We start from the raw sequence: 10,665 nt of genomic DNA, 5'->3' as shown, positions 1-10,665 counted from the left end.
TTAACACCCTTCCCCCATTTCCCCTTTACACATCCGCTCCCCTCCCACCTCCAGCCGCACCCAAATTCACTTTTGGGGTCCCATTCCCCCCTTTTCCACACTTCCCAACCTTTTAAAAATAATTCTCTAATTCCCATCGCCTCCCCCGCTCAGTTTTGAGGTCCCACCCTCCCCTTTCCCCCTTTTTCCCCCCTTTCCCACCCTCTCCCACCCCTCCCTCACCTTCCCCCGACCCTCAGCCCCCGCCGCTCTTCCTTTCGGGGCTCCCCTCCTCCTCCTCCCCCGCTTCCATTCCGGCCTCCCCCCTTTGCCCCCTTTTCCCCCTTCTCCCCCCCTGCCCCACCGCCCCCCGCTCACCCGAGAGCTCCGCGCCCGCAGCCGGGGCCGCTCCCAGCACCACCAGTGCCCCCAGTACGGCCCCGGCTGCCGCCCCTCGCCCCATGGCCAGCGCCGGGAGGGGCCGCCAGCCCCAAAGCAGCCCCAGCCCGGGCACAGCGCGGGGTCATCAGCCACTCGTTCTCTGATTGGTCAGGCGTGGTTTTTGGACGCCTTTTCATTGGCTAGGATATTTTTTGGGCACGCTCTGTTTTGCTGGAGGTGTTTATTGCGCGCTCCGATTCTCGGGTTCTGTTTACGGCCCGTTTTTTTAGAGGCTCTACCCAGCAACTAATGAGTCACAAGCAATAAGAACTCTGATTGGCTGGAATTTCTCCAGGCTCTGTTTTTTTCGGGCTCTTGCCGGCAAGTCCCGACCCGCAGCGACGCCGCGCTCCCATTGGCTGAGCGCTTTTTGGGGCGCTGCTCCCCCACTCCCGCTCCCCCCAGTTCCCGCCGCTTTTCTGGCACCGGCACCGGCCCTTCCCAATTTCCCGGGATCCCGAGGAGCCATGGATGGAGCGCGGAGCCTCCCCTGGCTGCTGCTGCTGCTGCTGGCCCTGACCCTGCCCGGAATTTGGGGGGTCCAAGGTGGGGTTTGGGGGGTCCTGGAGCCGCGGGGTTGGGATTTGGGGTTCCCTGGAGCTTTGGGAGTGTGGGGTGGGGAGGGTTAAGGGCGTCCTGCCCTTTTTTGGGCGGATTTTAGGGGTATTTTTGGGAAGGGCGTTGTCCTGAGTTGTTTTTTTATCCCGAGGTTTTCCCCGTTTTCCGAGATTTTGGGGGTTGGGTGGGGCCGAGTTCCTCTTTTTCCAGAATTTTGGGGCTCTGGCAATTTCCAAACGCTCCTATTCCAAGGATTTCCGGGACTTGTCCAAACCCCCCTGTTCCCGGGATTTTGGGAAGCGGGGCGTGTCCCCACCCCCTGGACCCGAAATTTGGGAAACTGCCCATTTCCAAAGCTCTTTTTTCCAAGAGATTTTTGGGCTCCAGGTGTGCCCAAATTCCCATTTTCCAGGATTTTTGGGGTCTGGAAGTTCCTAAATCCCTGTTTTCCAGGATTTTTGGAGTCTGGGTGTGCCCAACTCCCCGGTACCCAAAATTTGGGGAACTGGGCATTCTTATGTCCTTTTTATCTAGAATTTTTGGAGCTCAGGGAGCTCAAACTTCCTCTTTCTTCCCACGATTTTGGGGTCTGGCTCCTCCCAAACTCCCCCGATCCTGGAATTTTGGGTGTCTGGGAGTGTCTAAATCCCAATTTCCCAGGATTTTGGGACTCCCTGTGTCACCAACCTCATTTTCCCCAGGATTTTGAGTAGAAATCCCCAATTCCCCACATTTTTAAGCTAGGATCGCTGATTTTCCCAGGATGTCCGGTAAAAATGTCCGATTTCCTGGGGTTTTAAGTAGAAATCCCCAGTTTCTGGGTTTTGAGCAGAAATCTCCAATTCTCCCGGGATTCCGCCAAGAAATCCCTGATTTCCTCAGGATTTTACCAAGAAATCTGCAGTCTCTTCAGGTTTTGAGACGAAATCCTCAATCGTCCCAGGATTTTGAGTAGATATTCCCCAATTTCCTGGGATTTTGGGTAGACATCCTCAGTTTCGCTGAGATTTTGAGTAGAAATCCCCAATTTCTATGTGGGTTTATTGCAGGGGCCGTGGGTAGAAAGGGCCCTGGTCACAATCCATTCTATCTCCTTTTGTGATGAATATTCTAATTTACAGTGACCAACCAATACAAGACACAAAATCCTATAGAATCTACACACAGCCTGTGAGAACTACTACATCACCATGTGTTATATTTTAAACTCTAAAACTACTCTTTAGATTTTCTGTTTTGCTACATTGACCTTTGGATCCCTTAGCCAGCAATAGGGGATTGTTCAATCCAAAGGGATTCTCCTTCAGCTGCCCAGGCTGTTGTTTTCAGGTGATGTAGTAACTAAGGCTCGGTATCCTACAGCTCAAAGTGAGCTTCCATTTCTATTTCGATTACAGGTTTCATATCTTCAGAATCTTCTGCTAAGCAATCATATTTATCAGGTTTCCCTGATTCATCTTTCCCAACAGCTCTGTGCCCCCACTTTGGTCCCTTTGGCTCTGTGCCCCCACTTTGGTCCCCGCCTTGACCAGCCTATAAAACCTCTGCAGACCCCGCTCACTTTTGTGATCACCCCACTGGAGAAGATCACGTCTATGGGCATCTCTAGGCCTCGAGGACTCGTCCCTCCACGTTGGTAGCTATAATCCCCTTCTCCTCCCTCTCTCTCTTTCTCACTCTTCTTTATTTTCTCTCCCCACTATCACGTTTGTTGGCACTAAATAAAGGTGCATTTTTGTTTAAGTAAACTGAGTTGTCCCCCGCTGTGTCTTTTGCACTCTGAGATCCTTAAAACGAACCATCAGGTTCCCTGCATGTGTTTGTGGACCCTGACAGGAGAGTATCAGAGGTGTCTCAGAACTTGTCCAGGCTGCACTTGAAACCACTGACAGAAGCTTGGCCTTATTTCCCAGTTAGGTTTGATTCTTTGTACCTCCCTTGGATCATTCGGGTCCTCCCAGTTCATCACCCCCCAGTCCCCATTGAAGAGTCAATTTGGTGTCCCCTGGTTTGGATGTTACAGTCCATTCCTTCGGTTCCTCCAGGGGTCCTTTGGTGCTGCTGGCTGGATCCCCCCTCGTTCCTGCTCCGGGTCACAGCCTCAGGCTCAGCAATGCCTGGAAAGGACCTTCCCATCCTGGAGTTAAAGATTGTTCTTTCCATGTTTTCACCAGTACACACTCCCCTGGATGGATGTTGTGGATTTTAAAGTCTAAAGGTGTGGTTTGTGGGATTATCCCTTTTAACTGCAAATTTTCAGGGGTTTTTGCAATTGTGTTGACATATTTCTTAACACCCATTTCCCCGAGGTCAGAGGTGGCTGTGTCATGTTGGGTGGTCAGAAAGGGTAACCCAAACATCATCTCATGAGGTGACACTGCCAGGTCTGACCTGGGTTGGGTCTGAACCCTCAATAAAGCCAAAGGTTGGCATTTTACCCACCACAGTTGGGTTTCAATGATTAATTTAGTTAAAGTTCCCTTTAAAGTTTGGTTCATTGCCTCTACCCAGCCTGAACTCTGTGGGTGCCATGGGGTGTGTAATTCCCATTTTATCCCCAAGCCTTGAGTTATTTGCTGTAAGATTTTTGACATGAAATGTGTTCCTCTGTCCGAGTCTATCCTATTAACCATTCCATCCCTGGGAATAATTTGTTCCAAAAGGGTTTTACATCCCACATTGGCTGTGGCTCTGACAGTGGGAACAGCCGCCACCCAATGAGTCAGATGGTCTGTTATCACTAATAAAAACTTCCATCTCTGTACTTGGGGAAGGTCAGTAAAATCTATTTGGACACTTTGAAATGGTCGGAGAGCTAACTCCCCACCTCCTAATGTTGTTTTCCTCATTACCTTTTTATTTACCTTTTGGCAGATTATACATCTTTCAGTTACTTGTTTTGCCAATCCAAAAATCCCAATACACCCATAATTCCTTAGAAAATGATCACACAAAGCTTGGGTACCCCAATGAGATTTTTGATGCATGTTTTCTAATATTTTCCTAGTGAGCAGCTTGTTAAGTAACTGCCTCCTGTCAGGAAGTTTCCATTTCCCAGATTCATCTGGCTTTCCTCCTATTTTACTTAATTCCTTTTCTTCTGTTTCACTGAACTCTGGAGTTTCTAATTCTTCCTTATTTGAGGTCAAAATTAACACAACCCTTTGGATCCCCTTCTCTGCTGCATCTTTAGCTCCTTGATCTGCCAAATTATTTCCCGTTATTTCCGAGGTCATTCCCTTTTGATGTCCATTAATTTGCACTACAGCAATCTCCTCAGGCAGTTTTAATGCCTCTGAAACCTCTAAAGTGAGTCCTTCACGTATCAATAATCCCTTTCCCTTTGAATTAAGTAATCCTCTTTCTTCCCAAATTTTTCCAAAGGTGTGTTCTACCCCAAAAGCATACCTTGAATCAGTATATATGGTTCCTTTCTCACTGGCTAAATATTCCAGTGACCTTTTTAGAGCTTTTAGTTTACAAGTTTGAGTGGACAAGTTTGAAGGTAATTTTCCTTTTTCCAGGGTTTGCATGTTTTTCCCATCCACCAAAGCAGACCCTGACATTCTTTTTCCTTGTAAACACCTGGAAGAACCATCCATACATATTATTTCTCCTTCTAAGAGGGTTTGTTCTTTGAGATCTTTCCATATTTTGGTTTGGCATTGGATAATTTCTAAATAATTTTGTCTTAGGTTACTTTTTGGTTCTCCATATAAAAATTGAGCTGGATTTAAACTTTTGTTTACTTCTAATGTCAAGCCATCACTGTCTATCAGGATTGCTCCCTATTTCAGCACCCCAGACTCTGTTACCCGTTTTTCAGCTCTCTGGTTTAACACATTTGGGCTGCATGAGGTGCACACACAATTAGTTCACCCCCAGGAGTGCTCAGGGCTCTCTTCTACCAGAACTGCAGCAGCTGCTGTGGCTTGAACACACTCTGGGCAGCCGTGGCTCCCTGGGCCCAACACCTTTGATCAATGAGCTGTTGGTCTCTTCCCTCCTCCCCACTCCTGAGCCACAACTCCATGAGCTGCTCCACTTTCCACAGTCACAAACAGATGAAAGGGTTTTTCTAATGAGGGAAAGCTCAAGGCTGGCACTGAGGCCAGTTTTGACTTCAGTCCTTCTAATTTATCATCATCTTCCTTGGTCCACTTTATATTATTTCCCTCTGTCAATTTTCCATATAAAAATGTGACTGCCTGTGTATAGCCTTCAATCCATAATCTACAATATCCCAATAATCCGAGTAGATTTCTGATTTCCTTCTTTGAAGAGGGAGGGGGAAAAGATAAAATTCCTGCAATTCTCTCGGGGTTGAGCTTTTGACTGCCCTTGCTTATTAAGTGCCCGAGATATTTCACTTCAGATTCTACAAATTGCAGTTTCCCCTTTGATACTCTGAGTCCTTTTCCCCCCAGAAAATTCAGAAGTTTCATGGCAGCCTCCCCAACTTCACCTTCAGCTTCCCCTGATAATAAGGGATCAGCCGCATATTGTATAACTTGTATTCCGGGAGGAGCGGGGAAAGTTTGCCCAAAGCCCGCGCTGCCCGTCCCGCAGGCCCTTCCCGTGGCCGAGCTGTGGCTCCGCGGGCTCGGGATTTGGCCTTTCAAAGGAAACCGGCCCCGCCCAGCGGGAGCGGCGGTTCCCAAGGCAACGGTGCCCAGCGCGGGGGGTGCTGGGATTGCCGGAGAGGGCGGGGCGGGGGCGGGGATTGGCCCGGGGCTGAGTCCTCCAGGCGTGGGGGGGCGTAGGCGGGAGCTGCTGCCGGAACCACCGAGAGGACGAGCGGCGGCCGAGCCTGAGCACGGAGTCTCTGCGCATGCTCCCGGCACGGGCGGAGCGGCCGGGACGGGGCCGGCCGGAGCAGCCCCGGGACAAGCGGTCAGGGGATGGGCGGCCCGAGCGGCCGGGACGGGACGGGCCGGGCCGGGCGGGGTTTGTGGCGGAGCTGCCGCGGGCCGTGCGGCCGGGATTGGGGCGGGCAGATCCCCCGGCATGTCCGGGGCAGCGATCGCAGACTGCGCGGTCGGGGCTGGGGCCGGCGCAGGGGGAGCCCCGGGCGGAGCGGCCACCGGTGCGGCCGATACAAACGGCGGGGCGGCCGCCGGCACCGGGGCTGGGGCGGGCGGTGGGGCCGGGGACGGCGGGGCGGCTTCTAAGCCCAAATTTCTTGGTGTTTTTTTAATACGTTTTTTCTCAAACCTTCAATTCGGCAGGTTCTAGGCCCAAAGTTCCTGTTTTGTTTTTTTCCCCCCCAACCCCTCAATTCTGCAGCTTCTAAGCCCGAATTTCCTGGTTTTGTTTTTTTTTTTTTTTTCGCAGACCCTCAATTCAGCAGGTTTTAAGCCCAAATTTGTTGTTTTGTTTTTTCCACAAAACCCTCAGTTCAGCAGCTTCTTAGCCCAAATTTCCTGTTTTGTTTTTTTTTTTTTCCCCAAACCCTCAATTTGGCAGCTTCTAAGCCAAAATTTCTTGTTTTATTTTGTTTTTTTTCTCCAAACCCTTAATTCGTCAAGTCCTAAGCCCAAATTTCTTGGGTTTTTTTTTTTTGGGGGTTATTTTTAAACCCTCAACCTGGAAAAAAAAAAGAATTTAGGCCCCTCCCTCCTTTTTATCCTGTTTCTCAGTGGGTTGTACTGGCAAACCCCCAGCTCCCTTCCTTCAGAGGGGCCCAGCCCCTTTCTTTGGGGCCCCGTCCCCACCCCAGGGTCTCTCTCAATCCTTTCATCTCTGGCTTTCGCCTCCGTCCTGGCTCCTCTCTGGCCAAAGGACAGACACGCAGCTCAGGGAGCTCCAGACTGGCTTTGTAGAGCTGGGAACCCCAGTCCACGTCTCAAACTCACATCTCACACCCCGTAACCTGCTCCCCTAAGAAATACTCACAGTCCTTTGTTCTTTCTTAGGTCTTTGTGCACAAGATTTTTAAGGAGCAAAAATACCACGGCTTCTTCCAGAGCTTCTTCTTCCCTTTTTTTCCTTTTGCTTTAATGTCTCCCCCTTGCCCTGGGGGTATTTAACCTGTGATCTCCAGTCTACACCAGAGGAAGCAGAGCAAGGCTGCTAAAATCAGCTGGGCCCCTCCTGCTCTGGATCCCCTGGGGTGTCAGAGACGAGGTAAATATCCTGAACTGAGCCCCCAAATTGTGAAAAACATGGCTCACTTTTGTTAAAATTTTAAAAGTGTAATAATAAAAAATAGGACAATAAGAGGCATATGAAGCAAAAGAGATTACAGATGTCTGGGTACCTGGCATCCCACACCAAGGCACACAGGCTAACAAAGGATCTTTCCTTTCAATATCATAGGTTATTGCATATTCATAAATTTTGGACACGATTTAAACCCTTCTTTGGACTTTAGTTAAAAAGGTTTAATTGTAATTTCTCTTCCCCCACCATTCTTTCTTGCAATTAAATCTTTCCAGTGGCTCCACAAAGTAGCAAATCCCTTAATAAGGAGGCAGTAAATTCTTCCTTCTGGAGTTCTTTGGTGTCATTGTTGTTATCTCTATGAAGATACGATGATGTGAGGAATTTTTTAATTGCCTCTGCCACTTTTCTTTAAATTATTTACAAAAAGCATTTGCTATAGCCTAAAAACTGTATTTATTGCACTACTGAAAGAGACTATATTAATACAGCATAACTTTCTAACATAACAGATATAGTATTCATTTTAATATTTGCAAAAGCCAGTCATACAATATGCATTTATAACACCCAGAGTGTCCCCAGAGTGTCCTCGAGGCGTCCCTGCCGTGTCCCCAGCGATCATGGATGGCTGTGAGGTGTGACAATCCTGGTGTGGGGTGGTGGGAAGAGAAAGGGGGGAACACGGGGGGTTCTGGGGGCCCTAGGGGAGATTTTGAGGGGTCCCAGGTGGGGTTTTGGGGGGGTGTCCCAGGAGGGGTTGTTTGGTTCTGGGTGTTCAGGGGGTCCTGGGTGGGATTTGGGAGGTTCCAGGTGGGGTTTTGGGGGTCCTGTGGGTGTTTGGGGGGCCCTATTGGGGTTTGGGGGAATTTGAGGGGTCCCAGGTGGAGTTTGGAGGGTTGTTTGGGGGGTCCCAGGTGGGTTTGGAAGTGTCGCAGGTGGGGTTGGGGAGGCCCTGAGGGAGTTTGGGGGGTGTCCCAGGAGGGGTTTTGGGGGTCCCAGGCAGTATTGTTTTGTTCTGGGGGTTCGGGGGGTCCCAGGTGGGGTTGGGAGGGTCCTGGAGGGGTTTGGGGGATTCCAAGAGGGGTTTTGGGTGTGAGGGGGTCCTGGGAGGATTGGGGGCAAGGGGGACAGTGGGGGGGTTGCAGGAGAGGACAGCAGGGAGTGGCAGGGGTTGGCAGAGGGGACAAGAAGGTGGCAAAGGGACAGAGGGGACAGCTGAGCCCTCCAGGGAGGGGACAGAGGGGACCCAGGGAGGGCACAGGGGCCACCCCAGGAGGCCACAAAGTCCCTGTCACCTCCCCGTCGCCTCACCAGGATTTGGAGGGTCTGGTGGCTGTTGTGGCTGATGTGGGCGAGCTGGCGACCCTCATGACCGTGCCATGGGACAGGAGCCCGTTCGTGTACCCAGAGTCCCTCCGCATAACCCTGAGGAAATTCATCTGGCACCTCCGGGACGCCCTGGAGCGCAGTGATGTCACCTCCCAGGCCATGGCCGCCCTCGTGACAACCCCGGGGGCCACCTGGGACGATGTGAGAGCCGTGGCCAGAGCCTGGCAGGAGTCGAGGTTTCTGGTCTGGGAGAGCTCAATGTGGCTGTTGGAGGAGGCCATGGATCTCCTCCGTACCTGGGAGGACGGGGACACCTCCGAGGCCACCACCCAGGCTGGGGACCTGCAGGACGAGACTGCCGGCTGGAGGAGAGTTAAGAACATTCTGTCAGACACGACCCGGCAGCCATCAATGGCCTGGGAGTTGGCCTCGTTTCTACACGCGCACAGGGCCCGGGTGGTGGAGGTGGTCAAAGCCATGGTGACTCTCAGCCAGTCGGGGGTGGCCACCGAGAGGAGACAGCGGGCAGAGGCAACCTGGGCGCTGGTGGGGTGCTTGGTGGATCTGTCTTCCAGAGCCTTCAAGTCCCTCTGTACGCTGCAGCAGCGGCTGGGAAACATCAAATTGGCCCTGAAGGAAAAGGAGGCGTCTGCTGATGTCCGCAAGGACTTGGTGGCTGTGGCGGTCAAGGTCGAGTGGCTGTGGGAGGGCAGCACCCGCCTGGCCATGGATCATCTGATAGGGACACTTGGGGACATCCACAACCTCCTCTCGAGTCCCTGTGGTGGCTCTGGTGGCCCTGTTAGCCCTGGTGGCCCCGGTGGCCGCTCGGTGGCCAAGCGGTGCCAAGAAACCATCGGGGACATCTCGGGGCCGTGCACAGAACAGCACACAGCGCCGTCGTGTGGCAAAACATGTAATGGCAGCTCAGTGACGGGAACACCTGAACAACCTGAGGGTACCTGGGGAAAACCCGAGCCAGGGGCAGTTTGTGACACCACCAGCCATCGCCCAAGCCACCCCGACTTATTACGCCCAGGGACACGATGTGAACTGGCAACTTCCAAATTGATATATTCTTTTAAAACTTGCTGCCATGAATGCCTTCCCATAGGAGTTACTGGTGTTTCAAAGCAAAGACAAGACTTTCTAATTGTAGGCCAGAACAGTAACAGAGATCTTGGGCTTTCAGTTATTCCAACTGTCATTTCAGCAAATTGTAACAAAGAGCTGAGGGTTTTAGCTCTTGCTCACAAGGCTCCAGTGGTAATTCAACCAAAAACACCAATAGCTATGGCTATTGCATGGCCAATGAATATAAATAAGGGAGCTGGATACAGAGAAACACCTTCTGAGGGCTTTAGCCCAGCACCTAATGTCCGTTGGGTAAAACATGTCACCAATGAAGAGCCAGAGCTGGAGTGCAGTCTGACATACGGTGATAAAACAGTTAAGATTACAGGAATGCTGGACACAGGGGCAGATGTCACTGCAATTTCTCGTTTGTTTTGGCCGAGAGATTGGAATCTGGTGCCACCTGAGTGTCTTCTCAGAGGGTTTGGAGGAGCTACAGCATGTAAGCAAAGTGAATCCATGATTACTGTCACAGGTCCTGAAGGAAAGACAGCAGACATCCGTCCCTACGTGGTGGAGGATTACTTAACAGTATGGGGGAGAGACGTGTTGTCCCAGTGGAGAACAAAGATGGAAGTGGATTCTTAATTGAAATCACAGTGACGCCTGCCACTCATCATTAGGTTACTGTTATTAAGTTATCATGGAAAACCAATCAGCCCATTTGGATAGATCAGTGGCCTCTTGAACAGAAAAAAATTGAATGCAGTCAAAAAATTAGTGAGCAAACAGGTACAAAAAGGCCTCATCAAACCCACAAATAGTGCCTGGAATTCCCCAGTGTTTGTTATTCACAAGAAGACTTCTCTGATTCCTGGAGATTGCTTCATGACTTGAGGAACAAAGTGATAGAAGACATGAGGCATTTACAACCTGGATTTCTTTCTCTTTCACTGATTCCAAGAGACTGGTCTCTTGTTGTCATTGACTTAAAAGATTGTTTTTTCAACACTCCACTGCATCCAGAGGATGCTCCTCGATTTGCCTTTTTGGTTCCAGCCATCAGTAGAGGAGAACCACTGCAAAGGTACCACTGGACGGTTTTACCGCAAAGAGATG

General features: G+C 50.8%; 1 long non-coding RNA gene across 1 annotated transcript; it reads left to right on the top strand.

Annotated features, from left to right (window-relative positions):
- The first annotated feature begins 5,511 nt into the window (after positions 1–5,511).
- On the top strand, positions 5,512–7,790 carry LOC310923624. Its single transcript, XR_014592660.1, has 3 exons — positions 5,512–5,871; positions 6,894–7,104; positions 7,715–7,790. It is a non-coding gene; the product is annotated as an uncharacterized lncRNA (long non-coding RNA).
- Positions 7,791–10,665: the final 2,875 nt, after the last annotated feature.

The sequence above is a fragment of the Zosterops lateralis genome (genome assembly GCF_965231275.1).
Source record: "Zosterops lateralis genome assembly, contig: HAP1_HAP1_SCAFFOLD_145, whole genome shotgun sequence".
Taxonomy (NCBI): domain Eukaryota; kingdom Metazoa; phylum Chordata; class Aves; order Passeriformes; family Zosteropidae; genus Zosterops; species Zosterops lateralis.
The sequence above is the reverse complement of the archived record's forward strand: the minus strand, read 5'-3'. Positions and strand labels throughout refer to the sequence as shown.